This window comes from Macaca thibetana, chromosome 12 (genome assembly GCF_024542745.1).
Source record: "Macaca thibetana thibetana isolate TM-01 chromosome 12, ASM2454274v1, whole genome shotgun sequence".
In the NCBI taxonomy this organism is placed as follows: Eukaryota; Metazoa; Chordata; class Mammalia; order Primates; family Cercopithecidae; genus Macaca; species Macaca thibetana.
This window is the reverse complement of record NC_065589.1, coordinates 16293776-16318096: the sequence shown is the minus strand read 5'-3', so window position 1 is coordinate 16318096 and position 24321 is coordinate 16293776.

The following is a 24321-nucleotide window of genomic DNA, read 5'->3' as shown; positions in this document are numbered from 1 at the left end:
TTGATAGGAGATAAGAGGAACTTACTCTCAGAAATTTCCAACACATTTGTAACACTTTCCTCTCCACTTTTCCCCCTTATATTATCACAGCTATCTTTGATTCCCCTCACTCTTTTCTTCTTCCCTCCATCTTAGAATAAGAGGGCCACCCTCATTTTCTCTCCTATTCCACGGGTAACATTATTTCTCTTTGTAGTATCACTTTTCTCTGAGGTTCAGCTCATAAAATTTGAATAGTTTGCTATTTTTTGTAGCACTTCTCAGTATGGGTCTAGTCTCTGTAAAATCGAATGATATTTGGCCTATCAAACACAGTGATCTAGAGTACAGAGCTTGAGACCATTTAGTCCAACTTTACTGTTTTTCAGATAAAAACTGAGAGGCCTGCAAAGGTTCAGTGAGCCAACAGCCATCCAGCTTGTTAGTGACAGAACTACTTGACCCTGATGTATCCTGGCCTTGTCCCCTTCCACATATGGCTGATTGGCAGCATTTAACCCAGATAATCAAACCCTCAAAAGAAAACCATCGTACACTTCCTTTTATAGATGGAAAAGTTGAGGTCAAAATAAGTAACTAGGAACTAGCTTAGGGTCAATTTGTTATTGTTGGCAGAGACGTGAACAGAAATTTCATGTTCTATTCTCAACACACAGACAGGTTGTATATAAATGAGGAGAAAAGCTGAACCTGGTGCAATGTGGAACCCTGCTTCCCAGTAACAAATCACTTGGGAACATTCTGAAAACTTGGCGCTGCCCTCTTGGAGACTCACAGAACTCACTGGCAAATTAAATTAAGGTCCTGAGACATCCTGCAGCAAATGAACTTATTATGCTTTGGATAACCCAGAATTTTCCAAATGCGCATGACCAGAAAACCCTTTGTCTCATAAAAACTGTGATCATCCAGCAGAAAGAGTGTTTCACTGGACATTTTGTGATATTTTTTGGTTGAGAGCAAAGAAAGCTGAACTTTAATCTCACATCAGATTGTCCCTGTCTAGGTGCCCAGGGGCAAGTCTCTTAATTCACTTAACTTTCTTTACGTGTAACAAGAAAGACTGGGAGGGGAAACAAGTTCCAAAGTCTCTTTCATCCTTGTAAGTGCCTTGTAGCCTCATCTATTGTACATATTCTAAGGAAAGATACACACACACAAACACGCACACACACACACTCCACACACACACACACATATGTACACAAATAAGATTACTAGTCAAGATCCATAAGAATGTGTGTTTATGTACATATATGAAATATTTCTAATTTCAACATGTCCCCTTTTCTCTTCTCCCAGTTAGTGGAGGAGTAGAAAGAATTTTACATGGCACAAGACAATTCTGCTCACATCCCATTGGCTAGAACTTATGCCCAGGGCACACCTAACTTGGGAAAAGTGGTCTAATTGTGTGTCCTGGAGGGGAATGTGGATCTTGGGAGCAGAGAGGAGCAGTTTCTGAAGCTGTTAACTGGATTTGACGTCCCATCCATTCTAAATCTCAATGTTCATAAGATAGCCTGGAGCACCCTAAATGTGCTCACTATACAGCTTGGGGAATGATATATACTTAAATAATGCATAATAAACTAGTTATTGAATGGGTGGTGTGAGGTGCTATATGATTTAGACTCATACGAGACTTAGGACATTAAATGAGAATTCAGAGACCTGGCTCTTCATGTTTGGTATGTACCAATGTATGTTGCTTAAGATGTCTCAGTTTCAGTTGCTTTAAATGTAAAGAAAGGTCGGATGCAGTGGCTCACACCTGTAATCCCAACATTTTGGGAGGCTGGGGCAGGCAGATCACCTGAGGTCAGGAGTCCGAGACCAGCCTAACGAACATGGTGAAACCCTGTCTCTGCTAAAAATACAAAAATTAGCCGGGTGTGGTGGCAGGTGTCTGTAATCCCAGCTACTCTTGAGGCTGAGGCAGGAGAAGTGCTTGAACTTGGGAGGTGAAGGTTGCAGTGAGCAGAGGTTGTGCCATTAAACTCCAGCCTGGGTGACAGAGTCCATCTCAAAAAAAAAAAAAGAAAGAAACATAATAACAACATAATAATAACTACTTTATTTGATAGGACTATTCTAAAGATTAAATAAGACACATATGTAAGAGATTTTAGCACTGTAAAGCAATTGTGAACAAATCATTATGCTATCATATTTCTAATAATGGATATAACATATACTAGCCTCATTAGTAGAATTTTTGACCCTATGAACTAATCTCTGAATACTAAATTATAAAAGGATGGCTCTATATATACTATATTAGCAATAATCTGGTAAAGCTTTAACTAAACTTTTTGTGTTATATTTAACATTTGGAGGGTCTGGTAGAGTTTGTTAAGAGGACAAAATGAGCTAATCCATATGAATTCCTTAAAATAGCAACGGCACTAATAAGTTCTGAATAAATATTATATTGTTGTTAGGGGAACTGACATGTGCTGAGAATGCATGATACTTCAAGTGCAATGCCAAGCATTTCATATATTCTTTAATTATTACAATAACTCTAGAGTGTAGTTATTATTATCCCATTTTCTGGATTAGGATAACTGAGACTCAAGTAGGATAAATAACTGAAATTTGGATTTTAAACTTCAAATAAATATTTATACCTCTTTATTCTAACATTGATGATAAGCAAATATTTTTTCACAAACTAACATCTAACACATCTAAGCCCACTTGGATTCCACAATGGCGTATCACTGTCCTGTACTCTGATCTCTGCCGTTTAGATTGTGGTGGAAACAATTCACTAGATGCTCATTGTGAATGATTTCTCCATTACTTTTCCTAATTAATGACTTTTATCTACCTTGCCCTGGGTCTCCTGGAGCAATTGACAGAGGGCACAGAGGACTCAAGAAGTTGCCAAGTAGCTGGGGGAGACACACTTTTGCTGATGAAAGTGCTTCCGTAGGTTTCTTCGTGCCTGTGGTTGTGTGTTTAGCAGGTGAAAATCAGGAGGCTGACAGTGATTTTCTTTTTGCCCAACGTGTCAGCACAAAAATTACACCCATCATAGACGGAGTCTTCCTGATCTCTTTTTGGGGTGTGTGTGTGTGTGTGTGTGTGTGTGTGTGTCTGTCTGTCTGTCTGTGTGTTTGCTATTTTTTTGTTGTTGTTGTTATAAAAGAGGAAGGACAAAGTTCTTGGTGACATAAAAACATTTTCGTTTCTCTTCAGTGATTCACTTGTCCTCTTTTCCCTATTATGGTGCTATGTGACACAAGCATTGAAAGTACAAAATGAAAGGGTACTTTATATATTTGCACAGCATATTATACAAATAGTCGGTCAAATGGGACAGTTCATTTGGAAGTGAAGGAGAAAACTTCCCCTGAATACTCATAAATTCACCTTGAAGCTTTATCGCCAAAAGCCTGTGCTATTTTGCTTTTACCCATATACTATATAGGTCCAGATTGGACACTCTTATTAAAAATGTGTTCAGACGATGCAGAATGAATCTAAACTTCTAGAAGACATAGGTTACTTTCATCAGAATCATGGTCAACAGCAATTAGGGGTTCAAAATAGTTACCTCTTTATTTTAAAGTTAATCATTAAAAGAATAAAATAAAATTGGTTTACAAGAAAATCACTTGTTCAGTTACCCACACAAAATATCCATTGGTTTAGCAGTTATTGAGAATCTCCTATTTTTAAACACCCTGTGTGAATCTATGATAATATTACATAAATGTATGATACAAATATATAATATCGAACATACATACACATGTATATTATAAATATTCATATACACCCAACAGAAAGAGCAGTAAATAATGGGATCAATGACCTCTCAGCAATGTCAGCAATGTGCAGTGGGAGTACAAAGAAGGAAGTAATGACTTCTGATTGAGACATGCAGAGTGCTTGCTCATATCTTCTGAAGACACTGCCCTGGGATCTATCATTCGAAACAATTCTAATAAGTGGAAAACCCAGGACAGGAATCCTAGGGTGGGAGCAGCATGAGTAAAGGCAAAAAAAAGAAAAAAAAATGCCTACTACAATTGAATATAGGGAGTAATAAAGTATAGTCATTAAAAGGGAAGAAAATTGTAGGACGTTAGACTGTAGAAACAGTCTAGAAAGAGATTGTCAAGGACAACATGAGTAAGTCCCCCAGATAGCGACTTCAAATCTCTTGATAAACCTAAAGATGAGGAATCTACTGAATGGTTACTGTCCTTATGTTGGCCTACTGAGCCCTCCCATACAATCATATATGCATATCTAATTTAAGTATTGTCTTTATCATTATCTGTAACATTATTAAAATATCAATGTAGGCAATGCACTTGGGGTTTAAAAAAAAAAAAAAAAGACACCTGTGCAGACGAACAGAGACGGAGCTCAGAAGCTCTTGACGGTCAGTGAAAGGTACCAGAAGTGCAATTTGCATGAAATATACTCAGCTGCTTGGAAGGAGGAATGTTCCCTGACCATCAAAGATTCAATGCAAACAAGATAAGCCAAAGGTTGTCTCAGTTCCTCAGGAGGGTTCCCTGGAGAGGCAAGGATGCAGAGAGGATAGGAAGGACGCGTGCACAGCTGTGAGACACCAGACATGTGTCATGGGTAGCAGGATCCAGTAGAGCTGCCCTGAATAGCTACCAGATGTGCTCTTTTGTCAACGACCTCATGTGAAAGAGTTCCAAACCGGATATAGCAAGACAATCATTTTAGGACTGACAGGATCATAGGAGCTGAACCAGAAGAACCACCACTCTGAGAGAGAGAATTCTGTCTCATGGCAGAAGTTCTTTTTAACAGAAGTATAGGAACCATTCCATTACCCTTGGAGATGTGAATAGAAAGAAAATTATGAGGCCAGGCGTGGTGGCTCACACCTATAATCCCAACACTTTGGGAGGCTGAGGCAGGTGGATCACCTGAGGTCAGGAGTTCAAGACCAGCCTGGCCAACATGGTGAAACCCCATCTCTACTAAAAATACAAAAATTAGCCAGGCGTGGTGTTGGGCGCCTATAATCCCAGCTACTCGGGAGGCTGAGGCAGGAGAATTGCTTGAACCCAGGAGGCAGAGGTTTCAGTGAGATGAGATCACGTCACTGCACTCCAGCCTGGGTGACAGACAGCAAGACTCTGTCTCAAAAAAAAAAAAAAAAAAAAAAAAAGGAAAAGAAAAGAAAATTATGAATTGAATCTTGTTGGAAGGAGACTGGAGTCCCCAGTGCTCAAGGGACAAGAGAAATGTGGGCACAGAGCTGAGGTAGGAGTAAAAAATTGTTCTAAACACCAAAAGACCCTAGGTCCATGCCATTTTCTCTTGTGAGAAAGCAAAGAGTATAAAGTATTTTTTCTTAGCACTTGGAGGAGCAAAAATTGCAGCCAGACAGACTGGTAGAGATGGAATTCTCATAAAACTGGTTGGAGAACTGATCGAAAGCCAGGTCTCTATTTTCCCCTCACAAATGTAGTCTAGAAATCAAGGCCTACCAATATTAAATATGTTATTTTTTAGTTCTCTAAAAAAACTACAGAATGAAGTGCCAAATTATTATATTTTGGAAAAATTGCCATTGGCAACATATGGGTAAACAATTACAAACTCAAAAACTGATATTAACTCTATCAGCTGCAATGCATACATTTGTTAGGATCAACATTGATATATATTTATTTTAATCTTTCAGCACCACTGTATAAATATAGCCTGTCAATGTTATGACATACTATGCTGAATACCAACTGAAGCTCGACCTTTAGTTTGCTGACTATATGAACCATGAATGCACCATATTGTTCCAAAGGACATAAGGATGTTAAATCTCTACACTTTCAAGTTTAGATGGATTTAACTTCCCCTTCAATTTGTATCCATTCCAGCCATGCAGATTCTGTATAACCCAATGGAATGTGTGAGGAAAAGGGTCAAATACAGGGCATCACAGTGAAAAAATCACCAAGTGTACAAGTTTCCAGAAGTAGATTTTACCTTCTGCATTACCATTTGGGTTAACTCAGGCAATCATGACTTTGGGGAATTTTTGTCTTTACTTATAAAGTGAGGAAAGGTAAACTAAAGCCGTGGGTTAAAATTAAATTTTGATGGTCTAAATACTCTAGAAAACACAAGAGTGGGAAGCCAAAGGAAAACCCTGAAGGGGCCGGAGTGGAAGTAAGAGTGGACCTAAGATGTCAAACCTGTGTTCCACTCATTCGCAGCACACACTGGGTTAGCTAATCCAAAAGGTTTACTCCTTGTCTAGAATCCTGTATCCATGAGATTATAAATTTCTACATCCCTGGCTCATGAATTCTCCTGGTAACATAGGAACCTATCTTTACTGCCAAAAGATTGTGCCCTCCATTTTGTTTGTTTTTAAATGTGCATATTCAATGCCTAAAATAATACCCCAAAATTGTAAGTGGCTCTTTGTAAAAGAAATTCTAAACAGGGTCTTTTTACAATTTTTATTTAACTTACTTAGGGAAGAAATTGAAGTCCAGTCCACATGCCTATTTGGCAGATGCTATTTGGATCACCCTCTTTAGAAAGAGTGACTTACTTATAAACCAACAATTCTAATTTTATTTCAGCAGTTGGGTTGGTGTTGATTTTTCCTTGAAGTTTATACAAAAGGTCTACAGTGTAGAAACCATTCTAAGTAGTTTCAACATTCCCAAGTTACGGATGGACCTCATATTCTCCTTTCCATTTATTTCACTTATCTTCATCCTGGGACAGGGGACCCTCACGATTCATCCTTTCCCCATTTGCCCATGAATTCAACATCTACATTCATTTCTTTTACATCTATTAGTTGAGCACACACTGTGTGCCAGACACGAAGTTTTATGCTAGAGATGTGTTGTTTCGCAAAACCCAAAACACATGTTCTTGACCCTCCAAGAACATGGAGTCCAGTGAGAAAAGCCCCAAAAGAGGTGATAATGCCAACATATAATAAGTACTTGGAAAGTGACATAATGCCAACTTCTTAAGTACCAGAATGTTATGGGCACCCAAAGGAGGGGCACCCAAAGGAGAGTCACCCAACCTTTTCTTAGCAACATTAAGTAGATTTTTCAAAGGAGATGATTCCTAAAATAAGAAACAAAGGACTAATAGAAACCTACTTTGCTGGGAGTGGAAGAAGTCTGACCAACTGGCTCAACCAAGGCCCAAGACTGAGATGATATGCAGTCCTCAGAAATACAAGTACAATTTTAAGAAAAGTATAGTTTTGGGGCTCTAGGGGGAGAAAAGATGAGGTTGATGAAATAGAGCCTAACTAAAGTAGGACCATTTAAGTATGAACATGATATGATTAGTTACACATTAGAGAGATTCCACAGAGAATTCCATGCATGAAACTATTCAGCTCATGTCCAATATCAGTTATGCATTGTCACAATAATGCCAAGTAATCAACTATCCCAACACTCAGTGGCTTAAAACAGCAAGTGTTTATTGGGCACAGGAGTCTTCAGGTGGGCAATTTGGACTGGATGAAGCTGCACATCCTCCTGGACTCAGCTGGGTTCACCAAGTCTGGGGAGCCACTGACCATAAATTGGCTGATCTAGGCTGGCTTAGGCTGGGGCAACCAGGAAGACTCATCTCTGCTTCCCAAATCTCAACTCTGTGCATGTTCTCATGGGAGGGCAGAGGAGCAAGAAGGGAAGCAGAAATGTGTAAGAGCTTTCTCAGGTTTCTAAAAAGTCACGTCTGGTAACATTCTTTTGTTCAAAACAAGATGCTTGTCTAACATAACAGAGTCTGCCGATTGCATAAGAGGCTCTGCAAAGTCGCATGGCAAAAAGAAGGGTTTCAGGGCTGGCTGAAGTACTGTAGCCAATACTGCTATCAATCTATTACACATACAATCGCTGCTGGTGCTAGATTCTGTGTTTCCTAAGATGACGACAAATCTAAAAGACTACAATGATTTTTTCAGATGGGGGTCATTCCTTAAATCAATCACTTACCTACACTCACCACCAGCACACACATGAGGTGCTTTGTCTTCAATTTTCTGAGACCACGGCTTTCTGTCTCCAAAAGAGTGAAGGTAGTGGTTGCACTTTGGGGTAAATTAGGGAAGGAGCAAAAATAAATAAGATATAAACCTAAGGGAAATATGTTCGTACAAAGAGATTTGTTTTAGCAAACTTAGGAAACAACTTCACGTAATTAAATCTAAATAAAAGTGCATTAATTGAGAACAAATAATGTGCCAAATAATGTGCTAAGTACTTTTACATAGATTATCTCAGTGCTCTCTCTCTCTCTGTGATGCACACACACACACACACACACACAGGCACACACGCACATCAGATAAATTATATTGTTATATCATCCTCCCAATTTTACTATTGAGAAATCTGAGGCTTTGTGAGGTTATATAATAAGTAAGCACCTGAAGTTGAAACCCAGCCATTTGATTCAATAACCCATTTGCTTAAATAATGTATGTCAAATTGTCTTATCCCAAAATGTCGTAAATCCCACCCTTAAGAAAAGAGTGTGTTTGAAAAGATATCACCAAAGACTATCTCTTTCTTATATACTTTTCTTAAAAGTAAATGCCAAGACCCATGAACACTTTCTATAAATGAATAATTCAGTGAAAACCTCAGAAATGTATAGACTAGTGTCATGGAAAGTCTGCTTTCCTAACAAGTCTATCTTTGATCAGTGATTCATTTACATAGATTCTGTCTACACGTCAATCCTCATGATTTGTAGCACTGCATATTTTAGAACTTGACATATGTATTCTTTTCACAAGCCACGTTTCACAGCAGCCTCCATTGTCTATGATAATGAAGAAAGCACGTCAGTAATAAAGAAAGCCTAGTTTCTTTCAAGACTATGTTAAGACAGACATTCAGGCAAGCCTAACAATTACTCTACCTTCGTGTATATCACCAGCCTGCCAGGTTTATTGTCCCTTTACCTATGGGTTATATATTCATTCTTTCATTCATTCAAAGGATATCTATTGAGCATCCACTCTGTGTCACGCACTGTGCTAAGCATAAGAAATACAATGGAGAACAAGTCACAAATTTATGATCAAATGGGGCAAACAAATCACAAAATCAAGTAAACAAATAACTAAGAATAATTGCAAATTAAAATAAGATGCATAGGGTATACCTATACAATGTACCTATACCTATATGCCTATAACAACCTTACTTTCATTAGAATGATCAGGAATTGGAAATATCAGAGCTGCCTCTGAAATGCTGAAAACAATGAGAAAACATGTGCAAGGAGCTGTCTTTAATCAAAATGCTCAGGAACGGTAGGATCTGAGTTATTCAAATATTCTGCAAATTGAGAGTTGACCAGGAAGTACTCTTGTTTTCTCCTTTATTGTTGGAATATAATAGCCCACTTTCCTGCTTTGGTTACATACACTCAATCAAGATGAACTGTGTTCTAGTTAATTAGGTCTTCACAGTGCCCAGGGTCATGATTCTCATCTTCAATCAAGGCTTGATAATATCTCTGGGTTTGCAGGGTCCTCCAAAGTGACAGATCCTTCCTCCCACCCAATGCTGGACTCTGGCATAGACTTAAAGGTGTAACAGGCAGAGACGAGCAAGAGCTCATCCTAAACCATATCACGGAAGTTGTCAGGCTTTCCAAAACCCATTTTTAATGTAGGCTTTTCAAAAATTAGCTTCTTTCTCTGAAAATTTGAGTATGTTCTTTAAAGCAACTTGAAAATGCTAGTTATTTGAGTTTGGGTTAGTTTAACAGACATGATAAAATAAGTCTAAACATGCACACTGGTCAAATTTTCAACAGATAGATTTTTTTGCTAGTAACTAAGAGAGCTTTTGCTCTGTTTTGGTGAGAGTTTTTGTTTTGTTTTGTTGGAATTTTTTTTACACACTGGGCTAAGCATTTATAATAGCCTAGCACGACTTTTATCAGAGTTCCCCTTTCACTTCGGCATAAATATATTAGTATACAGTAACAGAAAATACCAATTCAATGAGAAGGTAAAGAACGAGTAGCAGGCAGCATTTTATCCCATTTTTATTTTCAGCCAAGTTTTAATTTCTCTATAGGCTATTTTTATTTAGTTCCAAAGTATTCTGGACTTTGCTTTAATCTGTGTAAGTTTACCAATGGGCTTTAGTTACAATGATGCTATACAACAAATAAACATGCCAACAAAGAAAAAGGAGAAAAATGCAACATGCAAAATATCACCGATAAGCTATGTGTAGGCTAGCTGAGAAGATATAGGTGTCATGTCACTTTGAATTGCTTCTGTCTGCACCTTCACGTCCCCTCTCAACTACTGTTCACCTTGTTCTCTGCCCAGGGACATTCACCTGCTTGGAACGGGTTCTGGTTGGGTTCAACCAGTTGGAGGCATCAACCAGGAGAGAAGAGGGAAGAAGGAGGATGTGGGCAGGATATTTGTGTCCCAGGGTCACTTTAGTTGTGTCCCTGGACTGAAGGGCACAGCTGTTCTTTTGGCAGCTTCCTACATTCCTTCCTCCTTCTGGTTCTCAGGTCAGTAAGTTCTGAGGTTGCTTCTCCCACATTACTGCACTACCCTTGTAACTTCCTCATATTTTGTCCACATCTTTCTAAATAGTCCTTGTGTAAAACCCTACAAAAATGACCTTAAGGCTGGGCGCAGTGGCTCTCGCCTGTAATCGCAGTACTTTGGGAGGAAGAGGTGGGCAGATTGCAAAGTCAGGAGATCGAGAACATCTTGGCCAACATGGTGAAACCTCATCTCCACTAAAAATACAAAAATTAGCCTGGCATGGTGGTGGGCGCCTGTAGTCCCAGCTACTTGGGAGGCTGAGGCAGGAGAATCACCTGAACCCGGGAGGCGGAGGTTGCAGTGAGCCAAGATTGCACCACCGTACTCCAGCCTGGTGACAGAGCAAGACTCCGTCTCAAAAAAAAAAAAAAAATGATCTTAATATGTGTGTTGTTCATCTGTTTCTTATAGGGTTCTTAACTCATATTATTTTTTTCAGATGGTTTTTCTCTTTTCCTCAAATATTTTGACAATTGCTGTGCCATAAAATTAAATCAATTGTACCTTATGGTGGAAAATAACTATGTATTCAATTCCTTTTCTCACACATTTCTTTATTTGATTCACCAAATAACTCTAAGATTGGTAGAACAGTTTTCAATGGCTCTATTTATGGTTTGGAAAATAAAGGCTTAGAGGGATGAAGCAATTGGACTATAGTCAACATATAGATCCAGGACCCCTTAAGTGTATGATTTCTTCTTCAAGACTCTCTTCCTTAAACCATGCTATGAGAGTATACTGCAAACACCTAAACAACATTTGATTATGACCACAAGATAACAACCATAAATTCTGTGTATGCAGAATCTAAATAAGAGGTCTGCAAATTATGGCCCAGGCCAAAAGTACCTGTTGCCTGTATCTATAAACAAAATTTTATTAGGACACAGCTGCACACAGTTCATTTGTTTATTGTCTGTGGTTGCTTTGCCACCTTTTTTTTTTTTTTTTTTTTTTTTCCTGAGATGGAGGCTCACTCTGTCTCCCAGGCTGGAGTGCAGTGGCGCAATCTCGGCTCACTGCAACCTCTGTCTCCCAGGTTGAAGCAATTCTCCTGCCTCAGCCTCCCAAGTAGCTGGGATGACAGGCATGTGCCACCACGCCTGGCTAATTTTTTTGTATTTTTAGTAGAGATGGGGTTTCACCATGTTGGTCAGGCTGGTCTCGGACTCCTGCCCTCAAATGATCCTCCCACCTTGGCTTCCCGAAGTGCTGGGATTACAGGTATGAGCAACTGTGCCTGGCCTGCCACCCTTTTGAGTAAAGGTAGAGAACACGTGACCTACAAAGTCTAAAATATTTATTACCTGGTCCTTTGTAGAAAACATTTGCTGGCCCCTGACCTAAACAAACGAACAAACAAATACACACTTTTTTCACAGTTGCCTGACTGTGGTGCTCAAATTAAATAACCTAAATGTGTCTGAAGCCTCTCCGAAATTACATAGTAAAGATTAAATAATTTCAGGCCTTATTTTTGTAAAATATCAGTGAAGGGTATTTTGGGTAACTCTAAGTTAACCAGAATATTAAAATAATCACAGCATGTCATTCTATGATTAATCTGGAAAACAGAAGAATTTCTCAGCTTGTTATATTATTTTTTTTTAACTTCTTCTTAAATAATGTTTTGAAACTAAATTTACTTCAAAGGGATGCTAGAGAGGTAGTTTAACTTTCTTTTCTACTTCCAGAAAATATACCAAGTAAAATATGGAACACTGAGCCCAAAGACCAGAAATTTTTAAGTTAAAAGTTGGTTTTCACTTAAAGAAAAGAGAAAATCAACCTTGACGGTATTCTGCATACAAATCATTAATTCATACTGCATCAAATATCTGCTTCAATACAGGTGTTTATCAGAAAGAAAAAGGTTTATTGCTACGTGCAACTTAACTATTTTAAAGAGTGAAAACAAGTAACAGAGAGAGGCTAGAAATCTATTTCTTACCGTGAGACTTCTGGAAGCCAGGGATTATAGTGAGCAGCTCTACTTTTTGGCCAGTCCCATTTCCATCCAGCAGGACCATGAATCGTGGGTCCTGGCCTCCCGCTCCAGGGGCTGAGTATGTTATTCCCATTGGCCAATTAGTATAAATCACTTCCCCAGTCACAGAGATTGAGTCACAGATGGGCCTGTTGGCCAAGCAAGGCCAATTCAGAATCTTTTGTTGGGGATGGATATTGATATTGATAGCATAACACATTACTATCTTCTGAGCTTTGACTTCTAAAGACCTTATGAGCTTGACATGGCCACTGGTCATTTTCACCACACAAGAGCAATCCGCCTGAGCACGGAATCAACACAAAAGCAAGCAGAGTAGGGAGAGAGGGAGTAAGATGGCCTCCTGGTGGCCTCTAAGTACCCAGATCAAGGCCACAGTGGAAATTAGCCATCCCCTCTATTTCCCTTTTATGTGACTCACTGCTTACTTCCACCTTCCACATCGTTTTTGGTAAAGTAGTTTGAATAGGGACTTGTCACTTACAATTGGAAGAGTCCTGACTAATTCATGGTGTAAAGATGACTGTATAAATAGAGACATTTATTCATTGAACATTTATATATCCAATGCCTATCATGGACAAAGCCTGAAAACTAGACATTTCCACTAGAGTAATATAAACGCATAGGGAAGGCTGGTGGGAGAGGATGGAGCTAGGCAGGTGGAGCCTGCTATTCAGAGAACACCGTGGCATGTACGGAATGGCACTGTAGTATCAAAGAGGCACATTTTCTCAGGTATTCAACAAAGAATTATTCATATCAGTACTCACTCTGTGTTCTTGGCACAGAGGAGACAAGGGAGGGAAAAATGAAACATTGCCCCTTCCCTCATGGAGCTTACGGGCTCATAAGGTAGAATTCAATCAAATAACCTCACAGAACTAAGTACAACTGCAATGGAATGGAACAGAACAGAAAAAGGAAAGGAAAGGAAAGGAAAGGAAAAAGGGAAGGGAAGGGAAGGGAAGGGAAGGGACAGGAAGGGAAGGGAAGGGAAGGGAACGGGAAGGGGAAGCGGAAGTGGAAGCGGAAGTAGAAGGGGAAGGGGAGGTAGGGGAGGGAGAAGGGAAGGAAGGAGAGGAAAGGAAGAGTGCAATACTACATTAAAAAAAAAAAAAGTGAGAACAGTCATTTGACGTAGTTCTGGAGGTCAGGGAAGATTTGTGTGAGAATGTGTCCATAGCCATTGGCCAGGAGAAGATGAATGGGAAGATCTCATGTGAAGGGAAAATGAGTAGCAAGAGCCAAAGAAGGTTGGCATGTCTGGAGCACTGAGAATGTGGGGGGAGGTGAAGGTAGAGGAGCGTCGTCCTCCTGCACTCTAGATAAAGTGACCTGGGGCAGTTTCCATCCACACCTGCTGTCCCTGGTAATTATTGAGGGCCTTTTTATTGAAAAACAAACAAAAAAAAAAAAAAAACAGATCAAACATTAAATACTATAGTCCCCTGGATCAAAAACCAAATTAGGCTAACGGCAATGTGGTGAAATCCTAATAATGTCTGGAGTTCAGTTATTAGTAATGCATCAGTGCTAATTTGTTTGTTTTGGCAAATGCAATCCTGAGTAATTTAAGATGTTAACTGGGCAAGGGGTATCCAGGAGTCATCTGTACTATAATTGAAATTTTTCTATAAATCTACAAGTATTCCATTATTGTTTATTTAAAAAATAAAACAACACCAGCAACAACAAAAAGGTAGACTGACCGAAGGAAACAAAGTTAAGGAGTTTCGTTTTCATCTTAAGGAGAAGAGAAAGGTACTAAAGAGTTGAAGCATGGTGGAGTGGTGAGGAGGAGGACGAGAGTCCTCAGATCTGTGTTTAAACAAAGCCACTCTAGCTGCAGGTGAGGAGCAAACTGGAGGGTGCCTGAGTGACTACAGAGAGATTGGTCTGGGGCCATGTTAGTAGCTCAAGGAGCGATGACAGTACCTTGGACCAGGAGATGAAGAGAATGGCTAGATACAGGCCCATTTTGAGGATGAAATAAGCAGTAGTTTTTGTGGACTGCATATGGGGTACAGGAGAGGCAGGAGTCAGGAATAAGCCCTACGTTTCTGTACATTTGTTTGTGAGTGGGAGTCTGGGGGGACCACACACAGGACCCTTCTGTGAGCAGGCCATCCAGGAAGGTGGGGAAGGGTAGATGGATCCTGATATGGAGCTGAAGGGTTAGAGGACAGCTATTAAACCCCTGCAAGGACTGGCAAGAGCCAGACAGCACCTCAGTTTAAGCACCAGTGGAACATCCAGCAGGTTATCAAGACAACGTGTCAGGCTCCTCACAGCAAAGGGAGGGCCCAAAGGAATCACATCCAAGTCCTGCTCCTCAAATGGGAACCCAAAGCCACGATAGCATTTGCCACTATAGAAACATGGTTCAGTGTGGTGATGAGTCCTGCTCTGTGAACCTCCATCCAGCCTCAGCCTACATGTCCAGCATGGAGTGGGGCAGACCTACAAGGAGGAAAGAGCTTCTGTGAAGAGAGGCATTGCCTGGGGGTGAGGGACCTTAAAGGCCCCCAGACCTCTAGGGCAAGACCTCAGAACAGTGCCTGGCACATAGTAGACACTCAATATCAGTTGAGGGAAAGAAGGAATGGATGAAAGATACTGAGCATTGATCCCATCAACTGTAAAATCAGTCCAATAATACATCACTGATAGTGCTGAAAAAGGCTGAAATTAATTGGCAGTGTTGTCTGCAGGGCTGAGCTCGAGAAAAACACTAAAGAAGCTATAGCCATGAAGGGATGAAGGCCTGGGAAAAATATATCCATCATTTATGTTTATTTATCTGCAGTGACCAGGACATAGTCTTTAATTAGCAATCTAATTATGTATTGGTACATTAAAAACATACACATGGGGCATGAGTATTTTATTCCTTGTGGACAAGGCCACAAGTATATTATTCACAATTGCACCTCAGGCAATGTAATCCACTATATGTTTAACAAACAAGTGACATAGAATTTGTTTATTTAATTCCTCTTGTGCAGCCAACAGAGTATCTCTCTTCAGGAAGGTGACCTCTGTAGCTCTTTTCTGCCCCCATCCCTTGGCTGGTGTTATGTTTTTCTCTCCAATTATAGTGAAACTAAATGGAAAGTATTGGTTCTCTCTGTTCCTGAAAGGAATTCACTTACTTCACTGTAATGGTCCACCAGTGACCAAGCTGTGCCTCATAAGTGCCACAGCTTCCCCCAAGCCCTGGGAATGAATGAATTACCCTTGGGGTGGGTTGTGCAAGAAGAAAAGCCTGCCTGTTCCGGGAATAGCCTCCATATCCAGGAGAAGTGACAGCACCTGTTGGTGACTCTCAACGAGTTGGCTGGGATGGCAAGGCAGACTGAGAGGCATCAATTCTGAGGCTGGTTTTTGAGCCTGTTAAGCTCCTGAAGGGGAAGCCCAGTGGATGGAACAGGTTGTGATTTGTTGCTGCCTGGTCAGAATATGAGTTGGGCTCCCTGGAAGCTGCACCCTGCTTAATTTACCTGTCAAATAGCCTGATGGATTTGCCCATCGAGTTTTTAAATAGAAGATAAAGCTCTTCACTCTGTGAGGCTTTCCTCTCCAGTGGGGAACATATCCATCACTTGCGTGGATCAATGTGGGTAATTCAGGGCTCTTCAGCCCCATCCCGTTGAGCACTCTATCTCCACTCTGTAAATATAATTATTTTGAATGGAATTTAAAAGATTGCCCATTGTGTGCTCAGTTTGTTTTCCAGTGAAGGCTCCAAGAAGCCAGGTCACCAGTCGCCGCTAGCTGGTGCTCTGCTAGCGTGCCCTGTGGCAGTAGCTGAGTGCCACCCAATGAAAGTGACCAGACTCAGGGACCCAGCAGAGCTCAGGGAGCAAGGAGAGCTCACACAGGTAGAGTGCTCAGCCCTACATCATGACTGTTCACTAATTCTCAGCCTTCTTTGGCCCACTTCCCTAAAAGTTCTATGCACCATTCCTGTCCTTTCACTAGAAAACATGTTTTTGGGATAGGGATTTAAAAATAGACAATTTTTGTAGATGCGTGGTCTCCTCTGTCCTTCCATATAAGAGATAAGGAAGAGGAAACATGGAATTCTAGGTTCAGGGTACCCATTAATCTGTAACACTTGGACTATGCCTTTCAACAAAAACTGAAGAATCTAATGTAAAGTCATTAATAAATACAAATAAGTCTATTGGATTCATTCTACAGCAACTGTTAAGTACTAATGTAAATTTACATAACATCATCTTGATCTTTTCTTTGCTAGCAATAATGTATAATTCTATTCATCTCAACAAAGTGAATTGAATACAGAAATTTTCCCATTTAATGAAATATTAATTTTGCCTCTTTTAAAAACTGCCCATTTTTTTCCAATGACAAAAATGGATAATTCAGTATCTTCTGGTGGAAAAAAATATTAAGAACAAAATACTTATGTTCATATGGTCAGTGTGTAATTGTTTTTAAACATCTACATTGATATGAAATAAATAATTTTAAGAGGATAAAAAATACAAAGCACTTTTTAATCCTCTTTAAGCAATACATAAGTAGATTAAGAGGTTTCCTGAAAACAGTTTACATTTTAAAATTTGTAACAATTAAAAATATGCTCCAAAGCATAAACACATGTTTTTAATCAACATTCTTAATCTTAGTAATGAACTAAGAATTTTTCTTTTTTTCTTTTTTTTACCATGATTCCAATATTACAAGTCATAAAGGAAAGATTGAGTAGAGTAAAATGAAAAGCTTTGTAGGAAAGGAAAGAAAAAGATACAGAAAGCCAAAAATCAAATGAAACCCTAGAAGAGGCGCTGGTAGCTTAAGACAGAGTACCGCTATCTTTAATATACAATTAATTCTTACATGTCAGTAAGAAAAGAAATCTAGCTAGCAATCACAATATAAAAATAGCATAGGAAGTTGTAGAGGCAATTCACCAAGGAAGTGCAAATAGCCAACATATTCTGAAAATATACTCACTAATAATAAAAAAAGCTAAAATTCAGATTTGCAAAAATGTAAAGAATTAGTATGCATTAGAAAACAGAATTAGCATACATGTGAAGGATTGGTCACGTTCATGAATGGTTAATACACATCTCAATTTGGTTTGTTTCTGGAGAGCACTTTAGGAAACTGAATAAAAACTTATACCTATCTACACTGTCACAGAAATTTCATTTGTAGGAATCCGCCCTTTAAAAAATACCTAGGCAAATAATAGACAAGGTTCTCCAGTGAGGTATTGTTGAGTACATTGTGAAAAACAGCATAAATGTCCATTAATAGTGATTTGATCAATTAGTTATGATACTATATGATACACAGGGATACATGTAGTCATTTAAAATGTCATTAATCTATAGGTATTGAAACAGATATTTCTTTAAGGTTGCAATGCAAAAAAAAAGCTATTAAGAAATAGCATGTGTTACTTATGGTTTCAGAAATTAAAAACTGTGACTTATCAAAAAAATCCAAAAATTATTAAAAAAAAATTTAAGGGAAATACTATAACCCAACAGATTTGAGTTTCTATTATGCCCCAACCTCAAACAAACATACATAGTTATTGGCATATTCAATTTGTATTTATTTCTTAAGTACCTTATTTAAAAGATATTTACTTATCCTTTTGGCAGGGACAGATTTTTAAAGGAGATTTTGGTTTATATCTTGTTTGTAATGATATTAAGTTTTTATTTCTAAGGGCACTGCAAATGACAGGCCTGTGCTTTCCACTTGAGATTGACGCTGCTGACCTCTCCAGCAAGCTTCACCCTCAGGGAAGTGAAATCACCATGGATGCTATTTTTTTTCACTTGTGAACTAATGTTGATTCACTTATATTTTCTTAAATGCATGCATACATGTATAAATAATTAAACAGAGTCAATAGGATTTAATCAGGGGATACATTTCCCCTATAGTGACTAAAATAGAGTGAGGACTTGGTTTGTAAGGACAATGTTCAAAAAGAGTGGCTGGTACATGCTTTTGCTTTGAAGATGAGTGGGCCTAAAATCAATGATACCCCAGTATCAACAAGCATATTCGCAACCTAGATGGTGATCTATCTCATCGTCCATTAAAGAACCAAAGGTCCTCAGAGAAATGGCTGACTCTAGGACTGCGGCAAGGAATATATATGATAAACCTGGAACATTTTGTTGTGCCAGAAAGTCAGAAAGTGTTAAACACGCCAACACGCACTCATGCACAATGGCTGCATATCTCAAAGGGATACAGAAGACAACTGAAAGAACTCCCAATGGCCGAAGCTGGAACAATTTGAACAACAAATAAATACCACAGTATTGGATTATAACCCAAAGTATAATATATATAGGAGTGAGTCCATACTGATGTAAATACATGACTAAATAAATAAATAGGAGAAAAGAGACAATCTCCTATGCAGAGGAATTTCAAACAACTTAGGTAGATACTCTGTACCCAAGGAGAAGAAGCATAACTCCCCACTCCATCAATGTGAGCTGATTACAATGCCATGTTTTTGAAAAAATACAGCTTAGAAAGTAAAAACAATAAAATAAAGACTAATTTTACAGTGGAGAAATCTGACACACACTACCTCAGCCAGGTGATCAAGGACAACATAAGCCATGATAAGTCATGTTGATAGGGTGTGTCCTTGGTAGGATGTGATGAGATGGAACTTTGCCTCTGTGGTTTTCACTCTCTAAGCATATTACCGCAGCCTGATTTTGAGAAAAATCATCACACAAATCCCAATGGGGAGACACTCTACAAAACAACAACCGGTAGATGCCTCAAAATTCTCAAGGACATCAAAAATCGGGAGAGTCTGAGACGTATTCATAGTCAAGAAGAGCCCAGGGAGACGAAGATGAAATGTAATTTGGTGTCTTGTAGCAGATTCCAGAACAGAAAAAAAGAGCCTTGGAAAAAATTGACAAATCTGTATAAAGTATAGACTTTTTGGTTAATAATGACATAACAATATTTGCTCATTGGTTGTGATAAACGTACCATATTAATTTAAGATGTTAAATTAGGGGAAATTGGTGTAGAGCTTATGAGAACTCTGTGTACTATCTTTGCAACTTTTCTGTAAATCTAATATTATTCTTAAAAAATTATTTTTTTTATTAAGAAACAGCATGTATGGCTTTTGGTTCCAGAAATTAAAAAGCAGGCAACTTACCAAAAAATTCAAAAATTATTTAAAAACATTTAGGGGAAATACCACACACAGTCCAACTGATTTTAATTTCTATTATGCCCCAAACTCAAACAAATATGCATAGTTATTTGCATATTCAATTTCTATTCATTTCTGAAATACCTTATTTAAAAGATATTTACTTATCTTTTTGACAGGGACATATTTTTAAAGGAGATTTTTATTTACATCTTGTTTGTAATGATATTTAGTTTGTATTTTTAAGGACACTGCGAATGACTGCCTAAATTAAGTTTATCCTGACCACTTTAAAAAATAACTACACTGACCACTCTTTTAAAATTTTTTTTTAATTATTATATTTTAAAGAGTAATCAGGGTAGTTTTTTTTTAGTGATTGTTATTTTAAACAATTGTTTTTAAATTATTTTTGAAAGAGTGGTCAGGGTAGACTTCATTTAAGCATTCATATTGAGCAGAAATGTAAAAACAGTAAGGAAGCCAGTCGTGTGGACATCTAGGGACAGCCTGTGTAAAGGCAGTATGTCACTGACTCTTTTAAGGGGGAACAGAGAGACCAGTGTCCTAGCAGTGGTCAGGGTTGGGGAGCTGGGGAGGGTAGTGAGAAAAGAGGTCAGAGAGGACAGAGGGCAGTGGGGGGTAGCATATATAGGACCTACAGCATATATAGACCCACAAGCCATTTCAACACCTTTGACTGAGTAAGAAGAGTGGCCACTTGAAGTTTTCAAGCAGAGGAACAGAACCTGACTCCTTTTGGAAAGATTCACTCTGGCTGATGTGACCGTGAGAGGCAAGGATGAAATAGGCTGTTACGGTCATTCAGATGAGAGGTGATGGTGACTGGGACCACTTTAACAGTAGAGGTGATAAGAAGCAATTATATTTGATAAAAGCAGTTATATTTCAAACTTTTTTTGTATAAAATTAGATATAAGGTAAGAGAAAGAGAAGCATCAAAAATAATTCAAAAAAACGACCAGGCATGGTGGCTCACACCTGTAATCCCAGCACGTTGGGAGGCCAAGGCAGGAGGATCACGTGAGCTCAAGAGTTTGAGATCAGCCTTAGCAACATGGCAAAACCCTGTCTTTACAAAATACACACACACACACACACACACACACACACAAATTAGCTGGGCTTGGTGGCATGCCTCTGTGGTCCTAGCTACTAGGGGGATCACCTGAGCCTGGGATGTTGAGACTGCAGTAAGCTGAGATCATGCCATTGTACTCCAGCCTGGGTGACAGAGTAAGACCCTGTCTATTAAAAAAAAAAAAAAAAATCAAGAAACTATGTTTTGTGTTATGCATTTACACCCTAACTTATATCAAAGAATGTTTGGGGATTTGCCATATTTCACAAATCAAATCAACATTTAAGTCCCTTTATTAATGTGATGGCAGTTATGCTCTGTCCATTGCTCTACTCCTTGGTTTGGTATTTCCTGCATCCAGTCTTAGAGCTTCTTCCTGCATGGTATGTTTTGTCCTATTGTTTAGCCTTGAGGCTCCAGTAAAGCAACAAGTGGGCTGAAAGCAACTTTCCCAGAAAGGACAAAGCTTTGGGGCGCAAGAGAGATCTTCTTAGTGGGAAACTGCTCCTAGGAGAGGAAAGTACTACGATGCAAAAAACATGCGTTCTCTGCTTTTTCTGAATAAAACAAGAACCTACATATTATATTTTTAAATGCAGAAATACATGTAAATGTAATTTCAGTAAACCATGCATTTATCCATTGAACCCTCAATTCAGACTAATGACTCCCATTCTTGTCTTAATGACCACACTAGGAAATTTTCTTTCATTATTATTAAGTAATTGAACTTGTATTTTTTTTAATTATTATTTTCATTTTAAAAATGAAGAAAATATTTTCAGTTACACAAATAGACGCTGCTATATAGACAAAACTTCCAATTCTCCTGAAATTGAACAGTAAGCATGTATTTGGCACTGCCATATTATAGTTTAAAATATGCACTGACCACGTGAAAAATGAAAGTCTGAATGTGACATGCAAGTGACCTAAGGTAACAGCATAAAAGTAGACCACACAAAGGGAAGCTGCACAGAAGCTGAGGAAAGACTATGTAAAGCTGGAGAGAAGTTCGTCTTTGGTAATGCCAGGTGAATTTTAGCTCCTGGCATTTTTACCTCCCCTCGGATGGGCCTGACAAATTCACGCTTCCAGGAACATTTTAATACTGGCCACCTTTGCGCAAATAAATCAATTTAAATTGTTTATGTAGACATCGTGTTTTGAAAACGGGCATAATCATATTCAGAATTTAAATCATTGTAAGGATTCATTGACATTTTATATAAAGTATTTAACGCTATGTCAGATGCATGTTCAACAAATTATTAATTACAATAGTAACTGAAAAATTATCAATTACAATAGCAAGAGAAAAATTATAAATTATAATAACAGTTGATATAATTATCAATAACAAATTATCAATCATTATTATTCGTCATGAAATTCAGGGCACTTTGAGAAGACCCCAAAAGACTGTCATAACATACCTCATAAACAAGAGAAAAATCCTTCTAATAAAACTGTCCTCAATATAAACTACAACCCCTCATTCAGCTATGCAAGGAGACGGAGCAATGATATGAGAGACAATTATGTAAATACAGCCACCATCCCTATTTTCCAAAGTCCTGATTTCAGACATAGCCTTCGCTTGTTTCCATATACCATATTTCAGTGCCAAACAGCAGGTCCCAGCTTGCCTCTGACACTCTGAATTAGCATAAAATGTCATTGTCAAATCATATGTTCCCATTTTTAATTGTCAAAGAATTGTTTGCAATAATATCAAGTTTAATGGCTGCACACCAATCACATCACCTGAAATATCTGTATTCCATGTAACACCCCATTGTCTCTGTACTACAGAAGTAGGCTCCAAGAAAGAAAAGAAATCAGCCCGTACATCTGAGCTTTCAGTCCAAAGGCAGAGAAGCCATGCAGAGTAAGCAGGAAATGCAGGGTGCTACTCGCAGCCTAGAGCAATCAATGCAAATCTATGCCACCGTTAGAAGGTGTTTTAATTCCAATAATAGACATCCTGTGATTGATGAATCTTTCACAGCTGTTTTCTACGTAGCTGCTTAATTCAAGCCTGCTGGCAGAGGTGGATGCTCACTTTAGCAAGTTGCCGACCCCAGAGTATCCTGCTTGGCTGCCAGCAGATTGAAAGGAGTGGCTAGGCCATAAGTTGGGGCCTAAGAGTTGGTGTGAAGTCAGTGCATAATGTGATGCGTCAAATTCCATCAGCTTCCTAATAACACCAACACACTGACAAATACAGCACTACATGGTGGCTGATTCCATGGTCATTTCTGTCTTATCTTTCACATGGTCACCTAGAAATGCTTCCCCAGTGATCAAGCTTAATCCTATGGAAAGGCTTTGTCAAGAACTTCAAACTATCCACCCTTAGATAATATCATAACCACATCATAACATAATATCATAACCAGTCATCAGAGATGACTGTTGTTGGCACGCATTTTTATTTGAGTACTGTCCTGTACTCCAGGTAGGAAAAAAGGTTGACACAGCCATTCTGAAAAACAAATTTGAAAATACATACGCCTCAAAACTCAGAAATCCTAATTCTTGCCATTTACTCCAGAGAAAACACAGCACAAATTAACAGGAAACATGTACACAGTTGCTTGTTAGAGTATTGTTCATGCTGTAAAACTTATAGTAACAAAAATTTGGAAACAATCTAAATGTCCGTTAGTGGAGGAATAATAAAATTGTGATATAACTGTGCCATGGAATACTATACTGCGGTGAGAAGAATCAAGGTACATTTGTCATTATAAATGTCAAAAACATAAGGGTAAATGATTTGAAAAAGGTGCAGTATGTATAGTTCATACCAAATAATGTATTTTTGTGAATTCTAAAATTATACACTAAGCAATACTTTATATGTTTTGGAATATATGTATATTAAGTCCTTGATGGGAGATAGATAGTTACATGTTCAGATTAAGTGCTAATGCACAGAAAGAGGTGGAAACTGGAAAAAGAGACAAAAGGAGACAACAGTAGCCATGGAGTTATTATTTGAAGAGATATGACATTGTGTTGGTATCAGGGAAGATGATTGACTGAGTCAGTTTGATTCTGTGTACCTAAGGTCCCGCATGGAGACAAGAAGTTAAGGAATGTCTTGTGAGGAGTGTGGCTTTAAGGACAAATGCAGTACAAGAAACTTGAGCTCTGCCTCAGCTCTTCCAACCAACCTCCCCTCCTGTGCCTGCTGCAATCTGTCCTCAGAAAAGGGAGCTGGAGGCTCAGACGTCATACACGGTTTAGGCATTGGCCTCTGTATGGACACTGACGACAAGGACTCCAGTTTCGAGAACATTTTGGTGACACTGTCACCCTGTGCTGCAAGCACATCCAAACCATCCACTCCCTGCCAACACTGAAGGTGTTTCAGAGACTATTAGACTGGACCCAAGCATTTACTAATCCATCATGCCATCATG